This window comes from Amblyomma mixtum, chromosome 4 (genome assembly GCF_055824585.1).
Source record: "Amblyomma mixtum isolate Tamu chromosome 4, ASM5582458v1, whole genome shotgun sequence".
Classification (NCBI taxonomy): Eukaryota; Metazoa; Arthropoda; class Arachnida; order Ixodida; family Ixodidae; genus Amblyomma; species Amblyomma mixtum.
The window spans coordinates 98,779,871-98,804,681 of NC_143015.1; the positions used below are offsets into that span (position 1 = coordinate 98,779,871).

The 24,811-nt window shown below is 47.9% G+C and overlaps 1 long non-coding RNA gene across 1 annotated transcript in view; it reads right to left on the reverse strand.

Moving 5' to 3' along the window:
- LOC149347572 (uncharacterized) overlaps positions 1–24,811 on the reverse strand; it is a 55,613-nt gene that overhangs the window by 25,618 nt on the left and 5,184 nt on the right. The window contains exons 3-4 of the long non-coding RNA XR_016292540.1: positions 5,908–6,121; positions 1,157–1,189 (exon numbers count right to left, since the gene is read on the reverse strand). This is a non-coding gene — a long non-coding RNA (uncharacterized LOC149347572). The remainder of the gene's footprint in view (positions 1–1,156; positions 1,190–5,907; positions 6,122–24,811) is intronic.

The window sequence follows — 24,811 nt, forward strand, 5'->3', positions numbered from 1 at the left end:
ACACGCCCAGATACACGCTGTGCCATGTGCATGACTATGGCAGGTGGCGCCCAGAGAGAAACCTAGGAGGCAGGTGGGCCACCTAGGTCAGGTGACCTTGCGGAATCATCACAACGTGTCAACGGATAGCAAGCGAACTGCCCACTGTGGCAGGTAGCAGTTAATGAGTAATCACTAGGGAAGATCAACCTGGGCCACACAAGGCCCCCGCTGGGTGCACCTGCCATCGCAGGGCAGTGGCACATCGCTTAAAAGCTGCACCAGGAGGGGTATGAGGACTTCCAGGGATCTGTGAATACAGAGAACGAACTTCTGGGGAGTATGGGGATTGACTCATTACGATAACGCGTCATACTCTTAGGCGGAGCTAAAGTGTATCCTCCAAGTTTTTGTGAATACAGTTATGTTGGCTTTTTTTCCTCTATGTCCTGCGCACACGTGGACAAGATGCCAGAAAAGCCAGAAAAGGCAACAAAATAAACCACAAGTATCGCAACCCTTGTTGGTTTCCACGTAGAAGCCAGAACACTAAGGATCCAGGTTTCTATGTGGAAACCGCCCTGGGTCAGCTGATCTCTGAAGCTAGAGCCCATGACCGCCCAATTACACTCAAGTCACGGAGTGTACTACAACGTTTAAGGTTGCCAGAATAACCTGCATAGAGTGAAAAAAAAAGTAGCCTATTGGAACCGGATGCAGTCACAAGGTGGCGCCGTACGGACCACCGGTGGCGGTGAGGTCTCGCTTTGGCTGTCGGAGTGTTGCTTTCGCACCAAAATTGCCAACGATTACATCGCTTCCTAATGCGAAATTTGAGATCGACTTCTCAGCTATTTCACCTTTTCGATAGACTGAGGCTGAACGCCAACTTTCTCTATCACACTATAAAATGGGTCTCTCCGCGCCTTCAAGAGTGTGGAAATTGGCGATGGGGTTAAGCTGAAAAGGGTTTTAACCGCATAATATAAGCAAATGCATAAGGACGCCGTTTGTATATTGATACTGCGTCGATGCTGTGACAATACCGCGGACAGCGACGCCGCTTTATAAATATGCAGTGCGGCAAAGCCAACTAAACGCGCTTTAAAAGAAGTTTTGACGTTCAATATTTCGAGCGACACTGGCGATAAAAAAAAAACATAAAAACAGGACTCACCCTTCATGTTCATTCGTAGTATGATTTTGGCTCCTAAAACCAAAAATAAAAAAGTTTATTGCTTGTGTTTAGACATCTAATCGTCTTTTGATTCACAGCAAACAAACTGGCGATTGAAAGAAACGGGAGCAGAGCGCTGTCTACATGCTCCGGTGTCGTATTGTTTTCATTATGCTTTTATTTACGTGGCAACAAAAAGACACTCAGCCACAATTTGATGAAGCATTCGAGGACGGCAACGCCTTTATTTTAGCACTCACCAACAAGGTAAAAAGCGCGCTCATAGATGGCACGTTTCTTTTCATTGCCGCTGCACTAATATCCCCCATGCTGAGCCGTTCACGTGCACAGAGTGCATCAGTGTATCTCTCACAGTTATACAGATAAAAATCTGAAAATGATCAAAAAGTCACCTTGCATATCTGACACCTAGCCATTCTGTCTATCTATTCTGATATTTTACATAAACGTTCTCACCTCTAAATTTTGGTTATGTGCGGGGTTTGATGACCGGAAAGCGCACATAGGCTACAAGTAGAAGGCTCTAGAATACTTTGTACCACCCGCAATTCTTGAAATTTCACTGCCAGCGGACGGGTGTTTCTGCCTCTAGGCCTCAGCGAAATGTGACTGCTTCGGCCGGGGTTGCCGGTAAGGAAGTTTACGTAGCGCAGAGAATTAAGCGGTAAATGCCATATAAATTGTTAATAATTTTGACCTTAACGAGAAAAAAAAACGCCTCCGTTTATAAAGAGAACGCCTTTTATCTTGCTATGCGAATCATTCTGTAGATGGCAGACAATGTCCTATTGTGGACCAAGATGATAGCACTTCGAGTCTCAAAACAACAATGCATCAGAAAACTTTATGCCTGCATTGGAAGCCTGCAGCGGAGAAATTTTTGTAGTGTAAGCTACACTGGCCGTGGATGAGCTGCTTTACGTGAGCGTGGATGAGCCAAGCTGCGCATGCGTGAGGAGTGAGTGACGTCACAGGTGCGCAGCTGGTGTGGCGGAGCCGATAAGAAGAAGCAGAGAATGATGACGAACGACAGCCAGGCTACCGCCATGGAGAAGGAAAGCAAAGCCGCTGCTGAGTGGCGCAGAAGAGCGAAAAAGTTGAATTCGCCGGATACCGAAGTGGTTGCCTGGCAGTTAACGGTTAACCAGAGAAAGAACGAGCAGGCTAAGACCAAGCGCGCAGCGGAGACACCACAGCAACGAGAGGAATGCCTAGCAAAGTGGCGTTGCGAGGAGACTGAGCGGCGTGCCGGGGTCTTTCAGCAGCAGCCTCAAGACGATGTCAAGACTCGCCGATCAGCGGACAATACGGTGAAACTCAGTGAAAGTGCCAATGCGACTCGTGCCTTTCAGGCCGACTTTGTGAACCATCTACTTGGGTATGTGTGCGACGTCTGTTGTGTTGTTGTTGTTGTTGTGACTTAGAGAAGGACGAAAAAGAAATTGCACAGGCCTGCCTACTGGCTCGAGCCAAACCACCACCGCTGCCACGTGCAGATAGAGGAGAGTCAAAAGATCAGAGGAAAGAGAAAAAGGAAAGAAAAGACGCGGGTCGCAGCAAGAACTGCGTCCGCCGGAGCGGACCCTGCTCAAAAAACAGATAAGCGGCCGAAGCCGCGCTCGCCGAAGCGAGGGCAGATACACTATGGCACTTGAAATATCTGACGCCGGTAAGAAGCGACATGCGTGAAACGTTGAGTTTGGCGGTGTCTGAGTGGGGCGAAGAAGGTGGAGCCGTGAAGAGGGTTTGTACAAGGAGGGTTTGTACGACATGCAAGAACTGCCTCATTAAGCAACGAACCTGTTACTACCGCCAAGTCGCTTAAAGCACGGTTGATGTGTCCACTGTTCCAAGAGACAGGCAGTTTTGCGCCTTTCCTCTGGTTCAGCTGTCCACCGAGATGTGGACACCTCGCCCTCACCTCCTGCTACATATATCCTGGCATAGCAGAGCTAAGCCACTGATAATTATTTTTTTGTGGTATACAAAACTGGTGCCCTGTCTGCACACCGGGGCTTTCGCGCAGACGATGAGAAAATGACTGCGACGTTCCGAGCGGGACAGCCGTAATCTCGACCTAGTGGAGCCGCACCAGGCTAGCACTGCATATGCATCCAGAGCGACTAATCTTCCACCAGAAGAGAAAGGGCACCTATGCCCACAGAGTTGGAGGCGGGAATGAAATTCTTCCAGCTGCTTAGTGTAACAGGATGCTTTGCACTTTTTCGCTCCCGAGGTGCTTGTTATATTATGTGGTTTATGGTTTATGGGGGTTTAACGTCTCAAAGTGACTAAGGCTATGAGGGACGCCGTAGTGGAGGGCTCCGGCTAATTTAGACCACCTGGGGTTCCTTAACATGCACAGATATCGCACAGCACGCTGGCCTGTAGCACCTTGCCATGTTATATTATCTTTTCTTTTCTGATTTTCCGTGCCAATATTAAATTTTTAGAAAGAGGTCACAATGTGTTCCCAGAGCACAGGGGGCGTATTGGGCCCACCTATTAGGAGATATGAGCAATGGAAAGATCGCACTTTACTTCAATGTCATTTGTAGATCTATTAAATAATAATCGAATAAAATCGGATAAAAATAATCTAACATAATTAGTATGCACCATTGGGAGTAAATAACTTACTAGAAGTGAACCTGGTCATTTATAAAAAGCTTTATAAATACTAATAAGGAATAACTTAAATTTAGGCTTCGCATTCAACCAAGTTAAGGCACTGGTTGGCAATAGGCTGGGATGATGAAGAGGCAATGCATTCCTGCGGTGAGCGTGGAAAATAATGTAGCCAACCTAAGGGCACAAAACATGCCGCAAGCAATTCCACAACAAGCTGTAGCAACACAACGTCTAATGTATAAGTAGTACCCCGAACGCTCACTGCTGTGTTCATGCGAATTTCGGAGTGTGCCTGTTCTGCGTAGTGTTGATGCCAATGGAAGAATTTAGTACCCCTGAGTAGAGTTATGGGACGCCTCTCGGTAGATATACGTCACAGACACGTGTGACAGTACGTCACAAGCGGTCACTCATTTATGTCCATAAGGGGGACGCCCGCCGTGACTGGAGTTAGTTTCAGGAATCTCCGAATGCTCCTTAAAATGCAAAATTCGTATGCTCACTCCCTTCCCTTTCCATTTGAGCACGTTGAGGATACGCGGGAGCTAATACTTCCAAAACCCACGTGGCAGTCGTAGTCATCTCTGGCTGCTCTCTTTAGCCCCAGCCTTGCTGCAAGTCTCAGATTCAGTGTTATCCAGTTTGACGAGCATCTTAAGATAATACGCATGTGAGCTTAGTGCGGAGGTGAAGTGTCGCCGGAAAAGTCAGTAGAGCTCGTTTCTTCATCAAATGAACACTAACATGTCTAGCAATTTCAGGCAAACATTTGAAAACGGGAAAATTGTAAGATACTTTTACAGAAATATCAAAAGGTAACAATACATTCTTCTGATATGTAGCAACAATTTTCTTTTAAAATTTTTCCATTGATGCATTGAACATTTAAGGCTCCCATAGAAAAGCAGTAGTGAATACTGTTGAGGATAGCAAAAATGTAAATAGAAAAAAATTCAAGACAGCCGCCGGGTGATCTCTGGATCTATTGATTGTTGTAGTTAATTCTCACCTTATCTTTAAAAAATTGCATTCATAAAAGGTTTCCCGCTCAAAAATCTTTTTGTCCAGTATTGTAGGGTTTGTAATATATTGCTGTGTTCAAAAGATGAAGACACTGCTTTCACTACGATAGGACGTTTTCTCACCAGAATGATGTGGTGTGGCCATGACCAACCGGTTACACAAGCATACTCGAGTTTCGAAGAAGGTTTTGGCAGCTCGGATCTCCGAAGCCTGGCTACTATCAGTATTCACTTGCAAACGGTGGTGCTGCAGCCTTCTTCGGCCTTTGTGACCAGTGATGCGGCAATTTCGATCAAATTTTCTCACATATAAATGCGCGCCTTCATGACAAACAGAGCCAGAAGGAGCCGTGATCAGAGTCTCTTCACAACTGCTCACGTAATTCAAAACTACCGTCTACGTCTCATTTGGAAGGCTGTTTCGCTTCGCGGGAATCTTCCCTCTGGCTACCACTGATAACAATATGCACCAGGGAGCAGGCCTCACATAGTAGTCCTCGACATATCCTTACGTAGGTGCAATGGTGCAACCGTCGTTCCATGGTGCTGCGATAACGCCATTTTAAGGCGAAAGCCTTTCTTTTCCCACGAGTGGTGTTCGTCCGGCAAGACAGGTCCATTTCCAATCCACACTAGCCACACAACAATCCATATATTAGCTAAACTGGCTCATCAGTGGTGTCCGCAAAAACAAAATAAAAGGAAACAATTAAAACACAGAAAATAAAAAACGAGCAACACAAAAAAATGGAAGGCGAAAAAGAAGATAGGGAAAGGCTATCGCATTTTTGCTCTAGCACAAAGTCAGGGGACGAGGACTGTTCAGCATTTTCCTCCACTTAAGTCGAGCATCAGGCCGGAATGATGCTTGTACCCTTTAATAAAATTAGGCATTGGCTTAGCTCTGGTTAAGCCTGCATATACAAGCGAAAAGCCACAGTTTTGCTTGGTTTGACGTCATGGCTGTCGCAGTTGGCACGCAATGCACTTTTTTTTGCTCACTGAAGTACGAATTACAGCCAGAGCAAGGAGGAGAGCTCCTCTCTACTACGTTGGTCTAGAGAGGCAAAGGCTCACCGTTCGCTTTCCTCGATGACGGCTGGGGTGTACTCGTCACTCTGCGTGGACATGTTGTTCGATCTCAGCTGGCTTGAGCGACGCTGCGAAGCTCAGTTGGCTCTGTCGTCTGTCCTGGCTGACGCCAGGTGGCGGGGTATGCCTGGGTGTTTTTGGTGCCTCCGTTTCCATGACAACGAAAAAGCCGCGTCCATCGGCTTTGCTGCAACAGTGCCTGATATCGAGAGAAACGTAGTGCTATTGAAAAGGTCCTTTTTATTGCTTTATGTCGTTGTCACAAACATGTGATGCCATGCAACCTGATGTGCAATACCAACGCCTATCAAGAACTATTACCATTAAAAGTAGCATATCGTTATTTCACTTCCACTAACAATACGTGGTGAAGTGCAGTCTTAAGTCTCTTTATTACAAAGACGAATTTTCACAAAGTGGCAACTGAAGCAGAAAGCGTGCAGCCTATTTTCGGCATACCGGACAATTTTACGTGTGGCACAAACAAGCACAGCACCGCGGCTAAATCGCGTAAAGAACGCGGCACGTCTCATCGAGTTTTACATGTAAACATATACGTTCTGCTGAATCATGCAGCCTTTAAACTAGCCGTGAGCTTGGCGCATGATAGCCTCAGATGCTTATGCGCCACTGAAAGCAACACAACGCCAGAGCCAACACAACGCCAATGTAGCCAAGATGTGATTGCGGCCGTGTTAAAGAGGACTAAATTATGCGAGAATGTGTTGCCTTAATTACGACCATTCTGAATGACGTAAACAAGACCGCGGCTTGAAATTTCCTCTTACGAAATTTGTCGTCTGTGAAATAAGTGACCTGCCAGATACGCTGGCTTGATATGAACTGGGCAGCGTACAGAAGAGCAGAATTAAGATCCATCCTACCGATTAAGGTTTATCCGCTGGCTTCAGAATTATGGCCTCCAACTGCTGACTTAGTAGGCAGGTATCAGTTTATGGTTTATGGGGCTTAACGTCCCAAAGTAACTCAGGCTATAAGGGATGCTGTAGTGAAGGGCTCCGTAAATTTCGACCACCTGGGGTTCTTTAACGTGCACTGACATCGCACAGTCCACACGCCTCTAGAATGTCGCCTTCACGGAAATTCTCCAGTACTCTGGTAAATTATTCAGTACTCTCCAGCGATTGGCGCGTAGCTAAAGTAATCCCCATATTCAAATCTGGTGACCACTCTATACTTCGGCACGGAGCACCGCGTGAACTGTTGAGCGACCGTGGGCGGGTGTTTCTGTCAGACGTCGTATCCTCTCAACTATCGTCCAATATCCTTAACTAGCTCCATATCTAAGCTAATGGAACATGTTGTTTACACTAATATTATCAGCTGTCTTGAGCACACCAGCATCATATTCAAATACCAACATGGATTTCGAAAGGGTTTCTCATGTGACACTCAACTTTCCGGCTTCACTCACGACCTCTTTTCATCAGTGGACGCAGGCAAACAAGTCGATGCGCTATTCCTTGACTTCTCTAAAGCATTTGACCGGGTCCCCCATCACAAACTTTTGCTCAAACTAACCCACTTGAACATTCATTCCGATGTTATTGCCTGGGTTAAAGCTTTTCTTCCATGTCGATCTCAGTTCATTTCTGTCAATAATCATCTTTCGTCTTCCTCACCCGTTTCGTCCGGTGTTCCCCAGGGAAGCGTTTTAGGACCTTTACTTTTTCTAATCTTCATAAATGACTTACCCGCCTGCGTATCATCCAAAATCAGATTATTCGCTGATGACTGTGTTATATACCGTAGCATTTCTAACGACTCTGACCGCCAATATTTGCAAACTGATTTAGATTCCATTAGTAACTGGTGTTGTTCTTGAATAATGACCCTTAATTCCTCTAAAACTAAACTTGTGTCTTTCATTCGCAAGTTTTGCCGCATCCCGACATCTTACACTCTCCTCAAAGGGGCTCAGAAACACAATCTTAGTTAACTGTTTTGCCTGTTGATTGCATACAGTGAGTTATAATGGTGCTATTAGCGTCGGTAATACCGCGTATATTCCGTTTTTTAATATTTTAACGTCCTCCCAAAAACAACTTCATGGCTCTGATGGTGTCGCCACACAGTGAGGGGTTTTTAGCAGCGGATATGACATCACCTGGCGCGAGCTTGATGATCGGACAAACAGTATATATACAAATTGTGTGAATAAATAGACACATTTTGTCACCTGTCTGCGTTTTATATTAGATCAACAAAAACAACTTGTTTGTCTTAGATAAAAGCCCTGCAAAGCAAGTAAAATAAAAGTACACCACCAGAGGCGCTCTGGCATGGAAACAACTAGGTAGCATATACAGTAACTCTAGAAACAACGCTGCCAGTCTCAGCAAGAACGAGTTACAGAGAGCAGGCAACCATGGAGTACAAACTTCCGCGACGTGCTCTGGCTGGCTGTTTTGATTGGGTGCGCCAGGTGCCGTCATTGGGATGGCGAAATAGGAGTGGGAAGCCCCGCCAAAATCGAGTTGAGGGCAGCGTTTTGTTTGCTTGTATTTTAAAATTTCTTCACTGAATAACTCCTGTTCCTGTGCATCGATTCCTGTAATTCTTTTTAAGTCAGCATCTGTGTGACATAAAGAACCCACCTGAAGTATAGCCGGTATTCCCCCAGGCAGTGTTTCGCAGCCCCTTTAATAATCCGGTTGAACTTTCTACTTCCTACAAGTATTTGGGACTACACCTTCAGTCTAATTTAACATGGAATTACCATCTTAGCCATATTCTTGCAGCTGCTAACCGCTCTCTGGGTCTTCTAAAACGTAACCTTAAACAAGCGCCTTTTCACCTAAAAAAGGAGCATACGTTACCTTAATACGGCCTAAAATTGAATATGCGTCGGCCATCTGGGACCCGGATCAAGCATACCTTATTGGTGACTTGGAATCTTTGCAAAACCGTGCAGTTAGATTCATCTTTTCTGATTATTCTCGTCATACTAGCGTCACCGCACTAAAGGCTCGAGCCGAACTTGATACGTTATCACATCGCCGCAAACTATCACGCTTGACCCTTTTCCATAAACTTTACCATCATGTTCTGCTCCATAACGATTTTTTTCAATCACCTGAATCTTTTTTTCCACGTCACGAGCACCCGCTGAAAGTTAAACGCATATCATGCCACACTTTTGCTTTTGCTAACTCTTTCGTACCGCGTACTATAGTCGACTGGAATAATCTGTCATCACACATCGCTTCTTAAAGGGATCTTAACAAGTTTCAGGACCTTCTAACCCAAATGTCTGTTTAGCTTTACTAATTGAGTGTACCACTTGCTGCATTCAGCTGTTTTATTACTTTGTTTTGTTCCAGCGGTTGTTATGCCTCTAAAAACTATCTGTTCTTTTTTCACGTAAATTACAATGTATACTACAGGTTTTTGTTTTTTCTTGTTTTGTTTTCTACTTGTGCTTTCTGTATTTATGTATTGCACCTTGGTGCTTGCTCATTCTTATTTTGCGTTGTGTGTCATTGCTCCCCCCTATGTAATACCCTCGATTGAGGGCCTTTAGGGGTTTATTGAATAAATAAATAAATAAATAAACGGCAGCGTTAACACTGTACACAGTATGCTAATAGTGTGTAATTTCGTGGTGATTTTTTCACTGCCTGATATTTTCAGGGAAGCACGAATTTGGGAGTGGGTGAGAGAACAAATGCGGATTAATGACATCCTAGTCGAAACCAAGAGGAAGAAATGGGCTTGGGCAGGGCATGTAAAGCGAAGGCAAGATAACCTCCGGTCCTTAAGGGTAAAGTAGTGGATTCCAAGAGAAACCAAGCGTAGCAGGGTGCGGCACAAAGTTAGGTGGGCGGATGAGGTTAAGAAGTTTGCGGGGATACAGTGGCCGCATATGGCATAGGAAAGAGTTAATTGGAGAGAAATGGGGGAGGCCTTTGCCCTGCAGTGGGGGTAATAAGGCTGGTGATGATGAAAATGACGAATTTGGGATGTGCTAGCCGTAAAATACACCTCGCGTCATTAAAAAAAACGAATTAGCTTCCCATTCGCGAGTTTACTGCGCTATATACGGTCGCAATGCTGCATACTGATACCCATTTTTGCAAGCTTGAGAAAAGACACAGGAAGACAAACTTGGCAGGACAAATAGTACGTGAGTTAAATATGTGACAGTGCTTCAAAAGAGTTGCTGTTTGCGTGCAAAATGATTTGGTGGTTTTGGGGCGCTTTGGGATCATTGGAAGTGTTTGCATGTGACATAGTTCCTATGATTGTACCCTCGCAATTGTTTTCTTCTTGTTTTCGGGCTTTAGTCAGTGCTGTACAAGTTGATGTTGACTGCCACTGAGCAGGTACGTTTTTGTCTGAAAAAAGTTCTAATAAACCTAGTCGTGAACAGCGCTTATCTTTTAAAATTGGCTATACTATACGAACTAGTCCAGCACACCTTTGGTAGTTACATATAGATTAATACACAATATTTTTTTTTGCCGCCGTGGCGGCTCAGTGGTTATGGCACTTGGCTGTTGACCCAAAGGACGCCCGTGTACTGTGCGACGTTAGTGCACGGTAAAGAACCCGAGTTGGTCGAAATTTCCGGAGCCCTTCACTATGGCATCCTTCATAGCCTGAGTCGGTTTGGGATGTTAAACCTTGATGAACCAAACAGAACTACTGCACTGGTTTTGGAGTATTACTGATTTGCAGCTGCCGAAGATTTTTACCGCGTCACGCTTACGGAGAAATTGCAAATAAAATTCGCAAGCTCCTTTCTCTGCTCTTCTCTTTGTTTTTTTTTTGTAATGCCAAGCACGCCTGTGTGTGCAGCAGTTGCAGTGCACTGTCATACAGTCACACTAAGGGAATGTCTTTGTCAGCCGCTCAGGTGTGTGGTGACGATGGGCGAGCTAATGTTTTACCCTATGAGTGAACTGGTATTCGTGTTTGACATACCATTTCCTGCGAAGTAGCCCTACAAATTCGCAGGCGCATAGGTACCATAATCACCCCAAATTTTCAGGTCAAGGAGTCGAAACGTGAAGATGACTATTGTCACGTTGTAGTGACGGCAGTCCAGCAGTCAGGAAGACACCAACCAGTCTTCGAAACGAAGCTCTTTATTTCGGCTGACCTGCGCCCGCAAAAGAACTGAATCACTCGGCGGCGGCGTAAGCAACAAGCGTGCTCGTCGGTCGTCGAACTGCGAATGCCCGCTGCTCGCGGCATCGTTCAATTTAAAGCCGGCAAGGAAACTTCGAGATAATAGCATAGAGTAATATAGAAGTAAAGAGCGGACACTCCCGTAGGCCCCAGCGGCCGACTTTTGTGCACAGCGCACCTAGCGGACCCGGGGAAACGCACTGGCCTCAGAGATGATAGACCACAACAGGAATCTTGGAGGCTCTACTTTCATTGCGTCTTGTGCGTTCTCCACTCTCGCGGAGGAGGCGGTGTCACATTGCCCAGCTGAGCAGCCGGCTACCAGCGTGACGATTACGGAGCACGCAACGATTATCCAGGTTTCGACGTGCAACGCTCGTCAAAAGCGTTTGGCTTTGATCGCTTGCCTGGACGCCGCGGCGAACACGTCACCCACAAGCCGCAAAGGCGTTATGCCACGCATCGCGTGCGCTTGGCAAGCGGCAGTGAACCTACTACGTGCATTCTGTCAGGGTGACAATGAGCGCGTCAGTCACTCCGCAGAAGGAAGCCAAGACATGCCAAGACCATACTACCTTTCTTTTTTTTTTATTTGCACGTTCAGTGCCATCTGGCGGAAACGGGGAAGCGCCGAACTCGGCCGCGAAAGGGCCCGAGTGTCCGCTCTTTACTTTTATGTTACTCTATGATAATAGGTCGAGATCATCTAGAGTAATCTAGAAGCAAGTAGGTGCAGCTGTTCATGGCTGTGAACAATCGAGATTAGGCTGGTCGCTTCTCGCGTCACGAACAAAAATGATAACAGCCCTTTCCTTCAGCCTTGAGCGTGAACGAACAAACACTGCAATGATACGTGGCATTACCCCCCTTCCAAAGAAGCATCGTCTCGATGCTTTAAAATGAAAATAAACACGGAAAATGAAACTTCCGAGTCCTTTAGCGTTCACAATATGGCTTCAGGCGTACGACATGTACGACTTCCGGGCGTGGGCGGCGTCGCTGAGATGCTGTCGTGGCATCGGGGATGACTTCATAGTCGAGGTCACCGATGCGACGGAGAACCCTGTACGGGCCAAAGTAGCGTCGCAGCAACTTTTCGCTCAATCCACGGCGGCGAACTGGCGTCCATATCCAAACCCGATCACCTGGCTTGTAATGCGTGTCTCGTCGGCGCAGATTGTAGCGTCGGGCGTCGGTGTGCTGCTGGTCTTGAATGCGAAGCCGCGCAAGTCTTCGGGCTTCCTCGGCGCGATGAAGGTAGGCGGCGACGTCGAGGTTGTTTTCGTCGGAAACGTGAGGGAGCATTGCGTCCAGTGTGGTCGTGGGCTTCCTGCCGTATACCAGCTGGAATGGGGTAAACCTGGTTGTCTCCTGGACGGCAGTATTATAAGCGAAGATCACGTAGGGCAGAATGGAGTCCCATGTCTTGTGTTCGGCGTCGATGTACATGGAGAGCATGTCTGCGATGGTCTTGTTCAGACGCTCTGTGAGTCCGTTGGTTTGTGGATGATAGGCAGTTGTCCTCCGATGGCTTGTCTGGCTGTAGTTTAAAATGGCTTGCGTCAGCTCCGCTGTAAACGCCGTTTCTCTGTCTGTGATGAGCACTTCCGGGGCGCCGTGTCGCAGGAGAATTTGTTCGACAAAAAATTTTGCGACTTCTGTTGCGGTACCTCTAGGCAACGCTTTTGCTTCGGCGTAGCGGGTCATGTAGTCGGTGGCCACGATGATCCACTTGTTTCCTGATGAAGAGGTCGGAAAGGGGCCGAGGAGGTCCATCCCTATTTGCTGAAAGGGCTTAGTTGGCGGTGGTATGGGGTTCAGGAGTCCGGCTGGTCTAGTCGGAGGCGTTTTGCGTCACTGACACTCACGGCACGTTTTCACGTAATGGGAAACGTCGGTAGCTAGCCGTGGCCAATAGTACTTCTCCTGGATGCGGTGCAACGTGCGAGCAATCCCGAGATGTCCTGCAGTCGGCTCATCATGACATGCCTGCATAATTTCTTGCCTGAGATTTTTGGGCACGACAAGAAGATGCACTGTCCTGTTCGGCGCGAAGTTCTTCTTCAGGAGGACATTATTGTGAAGGACGAAGGACGACAGTTGCCGCTTGAACCCTCGGGGAGGCGATGCGGTCTTGCCTTTCAGATAATCAACTAGGCTTTGCAAGTCAGGATCCGAGTGCTGCTGCTGCGCGAAACTGCTGGCGCTTACCGGTCCTAAGAAAGCGTCGTCGTCTTCCTCTTCGGGTGCTGCGTCGACAGGGGCTCGTGACAAGCAGTCTGCATCGGAATGCTTGCGGCCAGATTTATAGACTACAGTTATGTCGAATTCTTGAAGACGCAGGCTCCAACGAGCAAGGCGGCCGGAGGGATCTTTCAAATTGGCCAGCCAGCACAGAGCATGGTGATCGCTCACAACCTTGAATGGTCGTCCGTATAGGTAGGGGCGAAATTTGGACGTGGCCCAAATAATGGCGAGACATTCTTTCTCTGTCGTCGAATAGTTGGCTTCTGCTCTCGACAGTGAACGGCTAGCGTACGCGATAACTTTCTCCTGTCTGCCATTTTTCTGAACGAGGACCGCTCCTAAGCCCACTCCGCTTGCATCGGTATGAACTTCGGTTTCGGCGTTTTCATCAAAGTGCCCGAGCACAGGAGGGGACTGTAAGCGGCGCTTCAGCTCGTTGAAAGCTTCCTCTTGTGGCCTTCCCCATTTAAAAGGCACGTCAGCCTTGGTAAGTTGAGTCAGAGGTTCAGCGATGCGCGAAAAGTTCTTGACGAATCGTCGGTAATAAGCGCACAATCCAAGGAATCTGCGTATAGCCTTCTTGTCATTAGGCTGTGGAAACTCTGCGATCGCAGCCGTCTTCTGGGGGTCTGGGCGAACTCCATCCTTGCTTACGACGTGACCAAGGAATAGCAGCTCCTCGTAGGCGAAGTGGCACTTCTCTGGTTTCAGTGTCAGGCCTGAAGACTTGATCGTTTTCAGCACTATCCGAAGCCTTCTGAGGTGGTCTTCAAAGCTTGAGGAGAAGACAACGACGTCATCTAAGTAGACTAGGCAAATCTGCCACTTCAAGCCTGCGAGCACCGTATCCATTACTCGCTGGAACGTCGCTGGGGCAGAGCAGAGGCCGAATGGCATCACCTTGAACTCGAAGAGTCCGTCTGGCGTGATGAACGCAGTCTTCTCGCGATCTCTTTCGTCGACTTCAATTTGCCAGTAGCCGCTCTTCAGGTCCATCGATGAGAAGTACTTAGCGTTACACAGCCGGTCCAGTGTATCGTCGATGCGGGGGAGGGGGTAGACATCCTTCTTCGTAATGTTGTTCAGGCGGCGGTAATCGACGCAAAAGCGAAGGGTGCCGTCTTTCTTTTTCACTAGGACGACCGGTGCTCCCCAGGGGCTCCTCGATGGCTGTATGACGTCGTCACGAAGCATTTCCTCAACTTGCTTGCGGATAGCTTGGCGTTCTAGCGGCGATACGCGGTTGGGGCTCTGTCGCAGTGGTCGTGCGTGTTCGTCTGTGACAATGCGGTGCTTGGCAAGCCGGGTTCGTCGCACATTCGATGCTGATGAGAAGCAATCGGTGTACCTTTGAAGAAGACTGCGTATTTGGTCTTGTCTGCTCCGGGGTAATGCCGGGTTGATGTCGAACGTGGGTTGATGGCCTTGGTCAGATGGTTCTGCGGGTTGGTCGGGTAGGGCAAATACGTCTCTGATGTCTGCCAGCTCGTCGAGGAAAGCGATAGTCGTACCTTTGTTTAGATAGATAGATAGATAGATAGATCTTTTTATTTAGACAACAAGGTCTCGGATGCAGGGGCAAAAGGCAGATGCACTCTGCCTGACGGGGCCCAAGCACCCGACACAATGCTCACGACAAGCGGCAAAAGAAGCAAGAGCTTCATACACTCTCATTAGAAAAAACAACACATAATTATACAAGCGGCAAAAGAAGCAAGAGCTTCATACACTCTCATTAGAAAAAACAACACATAATTATACAAGGTAAAAGTAGGAGGAAGGTGCATACTTTTGCAATGACATAATTAAAGTAAATATTTACAAGACACATCACAACAAGAAAAACACGAGAATTCAAAGAGTTGACGGAAAAACAGGGACATCAAGAATTTTAATCATTCGGGCGAGAAAGGAGGTAAGCTTTAGCATTTCTATTGAATGACTTTTGGGAAACAGATTTCTGAATAATTTCTATGGCCTGTGTATGTTGATTTAGAAGACTGGGAATTAAATATGAAAGCATTTCGGTTCCATAGTTAGTCCTTACAAATGGTACTCTGTAACTGACGTGCCGGTATTCTTCCGTGAAGTTGGTTAGCAACACCTGGGCTTGGCCATTTCGGATTTCGGCGACTCCCCTCGCGACGCCCAATCCTCGATCCAGGAGTAACTGGGTGTTCCCCTCGATAACGCCTTCGGCATTTTCGATGTCTCCAGTACCTATGCCGACGAGAACACTTGATCGGGGCGGCACGCTCAATGCTTCATCGAGGACGTTTAAGGCAACGTGATGAGTCGCGCCCGTCGCAACAGGTATGGCTTTTTCCGGGGAAAGCTTGATCGACTTAGATCGAAGGTCGATGATCGCCCGATGTTCGTTCAGGAAGTCCATTCCCAAAATCACGTCTCTCGAGCATTGCTGTAGGATCAGGAAGGTTGTCGCATAGGTTCTCCCATTTACAGTAACTCTCGCGGTGCAGCGTCCTGACGGCGTAATCAGGTTGCCACCTGCGGTGCGGATCAGCGGGCCATCCCAGGTTGTTGTTACCTTCCTGAGTCGGACAGCGAGTGGGCCACTCATGACAGAGTAGTCAGCTCCCGTGTCCACCAAGGCAGTACCCGCGTGACCATCGACCGTAACTTCAAGGTCACTTGTTCGCGTTCTCGTATTGTACGTTGTCTTCGGTGTCCGATCTCGGCTTCGTCGAGTAGTGAGGCTGCGGTGTGCGTACTGCGACGTTTCTTCACTGGGCAGCGGTAAAAGCTTCAAGTCTGGCCGCGTCGTCGTCGTCGGTGTCGTCGTCGTCGGTGTTGTCGTCGTAGTTGAGGCATGGTCTTGAGTACTCGTCGATGGAGGATCTTTGTCATTGCGCTTAGAAGCAACCTCGCCTCCAGAGGCTGCTTTATTTAGTTTAACCTTCGGGGGCTGGGGGAGCGTCCACGCACGGCGTAATCTCGGCTAGGAGAAACAAAGCGCGGGGACGATGGCGACGGGGAACGTGATAGGCGGCTCGGCGATGAGTATGCTTCCCGACGTAAAAACTCCTCGATTTCGGCTGGTCGCTGGCCGGGTCGGGGTCGTGGAGCGTCGTAAGAGAACCCTCGGATGCCCAGTCTTCTGTATGGGCAGTGCCGGAGGACGTGACCGGCTTCGCTACAGTGGAAGCATCCCAGGCAGCACAAACCGTTGGCCCAATATTGGGAGTCTGTTGGCTATGTGTGGCCCTATACAGGACCAATGTTGCCTTCATTGTCCCCATATTGGCACTGCCACAATGTGCCATTTCCAACATTGGCCCTACTTGTCCGATGTTTTCCCCATATTGGCAATGCCTCTTAGTTACACCTCCAACGATGGCCCTACTTGTCCGATGTTTTCCCCGTATTGGCAATGCCACTTAGTTACACCTCCAACGATGGCCCTAAATGTCCGCTGTCGTCCCCATATTGGCAGTGCCGCCTCATTACACCCGCAACGATGGCCCTACTTGTCCGCTGTTTTCCCTGTATTGGCAGTGCCGCTCCACGACACACCAAAGGATGTGCCTGTGATTATCTGTGGTTATTTCTCTCAATCCGTTTTTTTTAATATTCGAACTTGCTTATTTATTTATTTTTTATGACCAACAACAGCGTTAGCGTCGAACTCTGACGCGAAATTACAATAAAAAGCGCGATGTAATTGATCGCGCGAAAGTGAGCAGAGGTCAGATTCATTCACCAAGGTATACGAATTTTGAAAAGCGGCGTCTTTTGTAATTATGGTATGCAAAGAAAAAAAGGAGAGAAAGAGGTGCCACAATCAACAAAATGAAATTTCGATTCGAGGAATGCTATAATAACGCACTAATTAACATACTGCCTCGCATATCTCTCGCATACCTCGCATACCACAGCCCCCGATTATAGGTTGCCGGTTCAATTCGTGTCTCAAGATATAGGCTCAACTTAACTAATAAGTTTATGCTGCACGAAACGCTGAATCGTATCACACAATCCGGAACACAATGCCTCACCCACAGGATGCTCACCCTAGAAAAAAACAAATAAATCGCTTTTTCCTCTACTACAATTTAACTAGGTCACAAATTATTGCGTGGCGCCTTTGGAGAGAAGAAACGATCTGAGTAAAACGGGATTTTGGTTTTATCGCAAATAAACAGTTGACGTGAACAACTAGCTGCACATTTACTGCGTGAAGAAGCAGCAGACGGGAAAGAAAATGTAGATGTATGTTAAATTAAAAAAAAAATAAGCGTACAAACGGCTCTGCTTCCTGAAGCCGCGAAGCTAAGGTGGCTAGGTTTTTGTAATGTCGCAAATTGTTTCGTTATTCTGCTGTGCCTTTTGGGTATTCTATAACGACGGCTCTAGCATACGTTTTTGCTTTAAATTATCACGTTTATCAAATTAAAGATCGGAACTTTTTCCTGGTCGCATTTCCACTGGTTTTTTTTTTGCCTTTTGTTTGCGCGTATCCTTAATACCAATGAGCCATAACAGGTGCGTTGCTGAATAGCGCGCCGCGTCATTTCGAGCTAGCGCAGACACGCACGGGTGGGCCGCATGACTATGGCTTAGACCGACCTGCCTACACTGGTGTGTATAAAATGTGGGGTATTCGTCGCTCTAGAAGCGAATCATTGGATTATATTGATGAATGGTGTTGCTTGGACGTATGTCATCCTACTTTGTCCGCCACACGTATCATATATGAAACACTCAAAGAACATGCATTGTTCCCGCTAATTTTATTTATTGTTTTATATTTCCGGTATTTTCATAGTAACACATTTATCTCAGCTTCAACCAAAGAAGCACACGACCGCAGAGATTACGCTAATGTTTGGAGCCGTTTTGAGGAAATTCATGCCCAAGCTCCACGTTTCCACTTCCAACATCTCCACATTGTCGTTTCCTTGCCGCTTTTCACGTGCTCAACTGCCTATGGCGCATCCTCCGGACATTCCGGAATTCTTTCACTCATTTCACCCCCTTTTTGAAGTCCCATACAGCCGCCTTTTGCCGGGCCGAGCCTCTTTGTTGGAAGAGCGCTGGCCCTCACCATACTAGGAGTTATTTTTTTCTTTGTGATTTTAGGTTCACTGACCTTCTCTAACCTGTTTTCCCCTCGCGCCCTTACACCGTGCGCCCAACTAAGCGCAAAGCCGCTCATCCACCCTCCCTAGATTTTCTTCTACCCCTTTTCCAGCTGCCGTTTCTCTTGCTGCAGCAAATTCTCCGAAAAATATAAGAAACCTGTCCCATCGTCGTCTCCTCCTTTCCCGAACACTCGCCCAACGGGTACCGCCTGTAGCTAGCAAGGCCATAGAGTAATATAGAAGTAAAGAGCGGACACTCCCGTAGGCCCCAGCGGCCGACTTTTGTGCACAGCGCACCTAGCGGACCCGGGGAAACGCACTGGCCTCAGAGATGATAGGCTTAAACAGGAATCTTGGAGGCTTTGCTGTCAAAACCTGGTGGTGGGCATCTGCCCTTGACGCAGCTTTGTTGCCTCTTTGGAAGTGCTTAGGAAGAGCCGCCGCCGCCGCCTTTAAGGCCGACAGCTGCAGCTTCTTGTTGGACAGTTCACGGGGTGGAAGAAACAACCGTCGCAGCACCACAGCAGTACACAAAACGGACGTGCCCACGAAGCTTGCAGACGCCGCAAAAAAATACAGCCGCTCACACCGTCGGTCCGTCGCACACTGCCGCCTGGGCGTGCTTGCCCGTTGGCTTGACGCACTTAAAAGACGCCGCTGTTGCTGACGTAACTGCGACCGTAGGCGCGCAGCGCACGTCACTGCAAGCCAAGATATGCCAAGACCATACTCTTTTTCTTTTTTTATTTGCACGTTCAGTGCCATCTGGCGGAAACGGGGAAGCGCCGAACTCGGCCGCGAAAGGGCCCGAGTGTCCGCTCTTTACTTTTATGTTACTCTATGGCAAGGCGGCGAAAAGCCACACAACCAGCGTGCCGACGAAGCATGCGCGCTCAAGCTGACGCCGTTGGTTGTCGAGAATCCACACCCGATACGATTTGACAATTATGACGGAATTCAGTAGCCTGGCCTGCAAGATTCTATTTGTGAGTACCACCATACTTTTATATTGAAATGTGTTTGGAAATGAATATGGTTCTTGGCGTAATTGCCGCTTTGAATCAGCGCCGACCTTTTTTTTCTCCAGCAGGAAAAGAGAAAGCGACAAAGCACTGGCGCCAACTTCTGAATGCCAACTTTCACAGCGAAATGTCTAGCGCAAAGGCTTGCACAGAATGATGAGAACTTTATTTTTCAGCTTTGATAAAATGGATTTACCGAACGTTGACTATCTCTTCAATCACCGTGGCGGAGTGTTGTGTGGCCCGACTCATGTTGCGTTCATTACGACATTGGTCGTCTATCGTTTGTGCAAGATGAGTACCAGAAGCGCTTATTCTTCCACTGCAGCAGTTTTCTGGCCGCGTGTAATATTCCCGTGCCGGGTGCCTTTGTCTTGACCAGTTGTAGGCGTACGAGAAAAAGCGGAATTCCTGGTCCCAGCTAACTTTATCCATGTTGTCTTGGAATTAATCACCCATGGACTATCGGAAGAGTGATTTCGTGTGGTTTTCAAGTAAGATTTCCGTCTGCCCCGTTACATGCATGCCAAGCGGCATCGATAATCTGCTTACTTTAAAAAAAAAACTGTATTCGGTCTCCTGCGTTCAGCGCATTTCGCAAAACTGTGCAAGCCGTCTTTGCATAGAATATTATATTTCATAGCGAAAAAAAAATTGCTCACAGCTGTTCAATGGGCAGGAGCTGCTACCACCTGTGCCATACTTTGCTGGAACAAAAAGGCAAACAACCAGCTCGGAATAGACATGTAATTTTGATAGGAAATATAAAAATTGATTGATTTGTATTAAACACTATATTTATCTCTTTTTGTGACTTTCAATATGTATTTGAGGGTGTGACATGGCAAATTGGGATTAGAAATTAGCAATACGATGGGAAAAAATTGTTAAATTCAATTCAACGTTTTGGTATTAGTGTGGGGATTTATATTGAGTCATTTAGAAATTATACTTTCAACATATGTTGCGAGTACCTTCTCGCACACTGCGCGCCACTAAAATCAATGTGTTATTTTATTTCTTGTCTTTTTTCTGCGATGGTTGTACTTACACTCATGATCACATCATGCACCTCTTTGCAGCTGCGATGTACAGCAAGGTCATCGTGCAAGAGCTTGGCGAGGAATTTGTTTCAAGGCACTGCAAAATTTCTCTTACAAGAAGAGTGCAACGATTAGTGCCGATATGACTCATCGATTCAGCGGCTCCGGCAAAGTGCATTTCACGATGTACCGGCACCGTAGATGCAATAAATGTCGTTCTTTGAATCCGTTCTTTCTTTTTTGTATGTCTGCTGACTGCTTATATGTAAAATGTTACACATACAAGCTCCGGCTGGTGGAAAACAAGCGGTATATGTCTGCATTGTTGCTGGCCAGCAAGAGGTGTGGTACAAAACTAGGTGGGATCCCCGATCGCATACAATTTCCCACTGGCCTTGCAATTGATATGCCACCTATAAAAGTTAGATCAAGGGTGGAAAAGTGGTCACAAGTCGGAGCGAACCTGGGGCTATTATTGATACTGGCGGAATGTGGGCATACTATTGGCGCGAACTTCGGGCCATTATTGACAGATCGACCGAATGCGGGCATACTATTGGCGTGAATGTCGGCTATTTTTCATAGATTGGCTGAATATGGGCATAGTATTGGCACGAATGTAGGGCCATAATTAATAGATTGGCTGAACATGGGCATAGTCTTGGCACGAACGTTGGCCATTTGTGGATAGACTGGCTGAATGTTGGGTCAATGCTGGTAGCTAGACTGGCTGAGTATAGGCACAATCTTGGCATGAATGAAGGGCCATTGTTGGAAAAAGACTCGGATTGCTCAAATGCCAGTGTAGGACCAATATTCATGCCAATTTCCGCCACTCTTTTGCCACTGTTGGACCAATCAATTTGTGCTGCTTGGGTTAGTGGGCGGCACTGGTCGGGAGTTCTCCACTCGTCGCATTTCCTCGGCTGCGCGCGTCGCTCGTAGGACGGGCGGGTTGGGGCGAGTGGGCGGCGGTCCAACGCAGCTGGCTGAGGGCGATAGGGGCTTGAGTCCCGTCGTCGAGGTGCAGGACGGCGCACAGCTGCGGCGTAAGTCATAGCTGGGGGCTGCATAGGCTGCGTGGGTGTCGGCGTCACACCCAAGGCCTGTTGAACCTCGTCCCGGATGACGTCAGTGAGCGATAAAAGTTGCGGCTGCGTTCCCGTTGGCAGCAATCGTTGGAGCTCCTCTCGCACAACTTCACGTATAACCTCCCGCAGGTTATCGTTTTTAGCGGTGTCCATGCAGCTTGCTGACAAAAAGCGCTGCTGGCGGTCATACTGGCGGGCTCGGGCGTCAAGAGTTTTCTCCATTGTGGATGCCTCTTCTACGAATTCCGCGACGGTTTTCGGTGGGTTGCGAACGAGGCCGGCAAATAGTTGCTCTTTAACTCCTCGCATAAGCAACTTCACCTTCTCTTCTTCCTTCATGCTCGCGTCGGCACGCCGGAAGAGACGCTTCATTTCCTCAGTGTACACAGCAACGGTCTCGTTTGGGCGTTGTATGCGAGACTGTAGCAGCTGCTGGGCTCTCTCCTTTCGCACGACGTTCGTGAAGGTCTTTAGAAGCTGCTCCTTGAAGGTTTCCCAGTTCGTGAGGTTAGCTTCCTCATTCTCAAACCAGACTTTTGCTGGTCCCTCCAAGGCGAAGAAGACGTACCTAAGTTTCGTGGCATCGTCCCAGTTGTTGAAGATAGCCACACGGTCGAACTGCTCCAGCCATTCTTTGGGGTCGGCGCCAGGCGAAGCGTCGAAGGTTGGTGGCACCCGGGGCTGGTGAAGAATGATTGGAGTCGTCGTCTGGGGCAAGCTCATGGTAGACGTTGCGGCTGGCTTCCGCTTCCGGGTAGGGCCCGGCAGATTCCCGAACTCTGGTGCGTCCCCTTGCAGGCGTCGGCTAGCGCGGTGGACTGGACTCAGGTCCTGCGGTTGATGACTCAGAGGGCTGGCGTCACGGCTTGTAGGGGGTGTCCGGTACATGGAAGGCTACCCCGCACCTCCACCAGATGTCACGTTGTAGTGACGGCAGTCCAGCAGTCAGGAAGACACCAACCAGTCTTGGAAACGAAGCTCTTTATTTGGGCTGACTTGCGCCCGCAAAAGAACTGAATCACTCGGCGGCGGCGTAAGCAACAAGCGTGCTCGTCGGTCGTCGAACTGCGAATGCCCGCTGCTCGCGGCATCGTTCAATTTAAAGCCGGCAAGGAAACATCGAGATAACAGGTCGAGATCATCTAGAGTAATCTAGAAGCAAGTAGGTGCAGCTGTTCATGGCTGTGAACAATCGAGATTAGGCTGGTCGCTTCTCGCGTCACGAACAAAAATGATAACAGCCCTTTCCTTCAGCCTTGAGCGTGAACGAACAAACACTACAATGATACGTGGCACTATGGTGCTGTATCGCGCATAAAATGTGCGGACCCCATAAAGTCACAAAATTTTTCACTCGGAATGGGAATTTTTATCCCTAAGATGATGATACAGGTGTCGACAGCTGTCGCCACGGCGGAAACTCAATTGCTTCGAGAGAGGTTTAGGCAGCTCGGACCTCTGAGGCTAGGTTACATTAGTTCCCACTAGTAAACGGTGACCACGCAGCTTCTTTCGCTCTTTGGGTACAGTAATGCGAAAATATTGGTCCAATTTTCTTGAAATTGCTTATCTTCCTGCCGGGCAAGCACCAACAAAGCATGAAAGATACGGGATCAGTGTCTATTCAAAACTGCTCATAGAATATCAAACTACCGTCTGCATCCCACTTGGACGACTATTCAACTTCTCGGGAATCTTATCCTCTGGTTACCACTGACAGGAGGGCTATTCTTCAAAGAATAGCCCTCGACATCTCTTAGGTGCAACGGTGTGACTATCGCTCCACGGTGCTGCAATATTGTCATTTTGCTCTAGTAAGTACGGACCAGTTCTTGTCAAAGCAACGAGGAGAGCAGGTCCGCTATCCGCTACGTTTGTGTGTAGAGGCACGTGCTCACCATTGGCTTTCCTTTGGTGCAGCAAATGTTGAGCTGTCAGTTGGCGCGGACATGTCATTAGAGCTTCACTGTGCTGAGCGACGCCACGTCGTACCAAACTCAGTTAGTGTTCACGCCTTTCCTGGCAAAGTACCAGGTATCGGGGTACACTTGGGATACATTAGCCTCCGAGGGCTGTTTCAATGACAACGAAAAAGTTGCGCCTATCGCCTGGGCTGTAAGAATGCCCGATACGCTAGGAAACCTTAAAAGTGCCTCTGTATTACTTTATGTGGCTGTCAAAAGTATGCGATAGCATGCAACCTTATGTTTGGTATCTATTTAAATAGAAAGCTGTAACCATTCAGAGTATAGTTTATGGGAGGTTTAATGTCCGAAAGTGACTCAGGCTATGCTGTACACCGTGGTGGAGGGCTCCATAAATTTCGATCACTTGGGGCTCTTCAGTTTGAGTAGCATAACGTTACTTGATAAGCACTTGTACTAACATTATCGTGAAACGCAGTCTTAAGCCTGCTTATTATACAGGCGAACTTAAAAGCGTGCAGACTATTTTGTAAAAAGGAAGATGGTCGGCAGCTGCAGCGGCGGAGCTGACAAGCACCACGAAATTGGAGCGTCAACGGATTTTGGCATAGGCCTATTTTTTCCCGGCTCTGCCCGGCCTTCGCACAAGATCACCTATGAATAAAGCCTGTTTCATCTTGGTGGAGCTTGCGGAATTTCATCTTGGAGCAGCACACGAGTACCCTCGCTACCACCACGGTTTGGTTTAGTTTATGGGGTTTAACGTCCCAAAGCGACTAAGGCTATGAGAGACGCCGTAGTGGAGGACTCCGGAAATTTCGACCACCTGGGGTTCTTTAACGTGCACTGACATCGCACAGTACACGGGCCTCAAGAATTTCTCCTCCAAAGAAATTCTAGCCGCCGCGGCCGGGATCGAACCCGCGTCTTTTGGGTCAGCAGCCGAGCACCATAACCGCTGAGCCACCGCGGCGGCTGCTACCACCACGGCGTCAACCAGTCCACCAGCTCTTCGCTGGCGTCCGCTGTCTGCCGTAAAATTATACCGGACCTTTTTAAGTGCGGCACACGACAGGAACACGTAACAAAAAGGGCACGCCTCTTCGCGTTTGACATAATTACGCATTGGGCTGAATTAAGCTTCCTTTGACCAAGTTGTGATGTGATCCAGGCTTTGTCAAAGAGGCCTAAATGACACTTGAATGTGGCGCCTTAAATGACATCATTCTCAGACGGCGTAAACGAGTCCTTGTTTGTCACCATTGGACACGAACAGGTTCCACGTGCTGCGCAAAACAAAAAGTT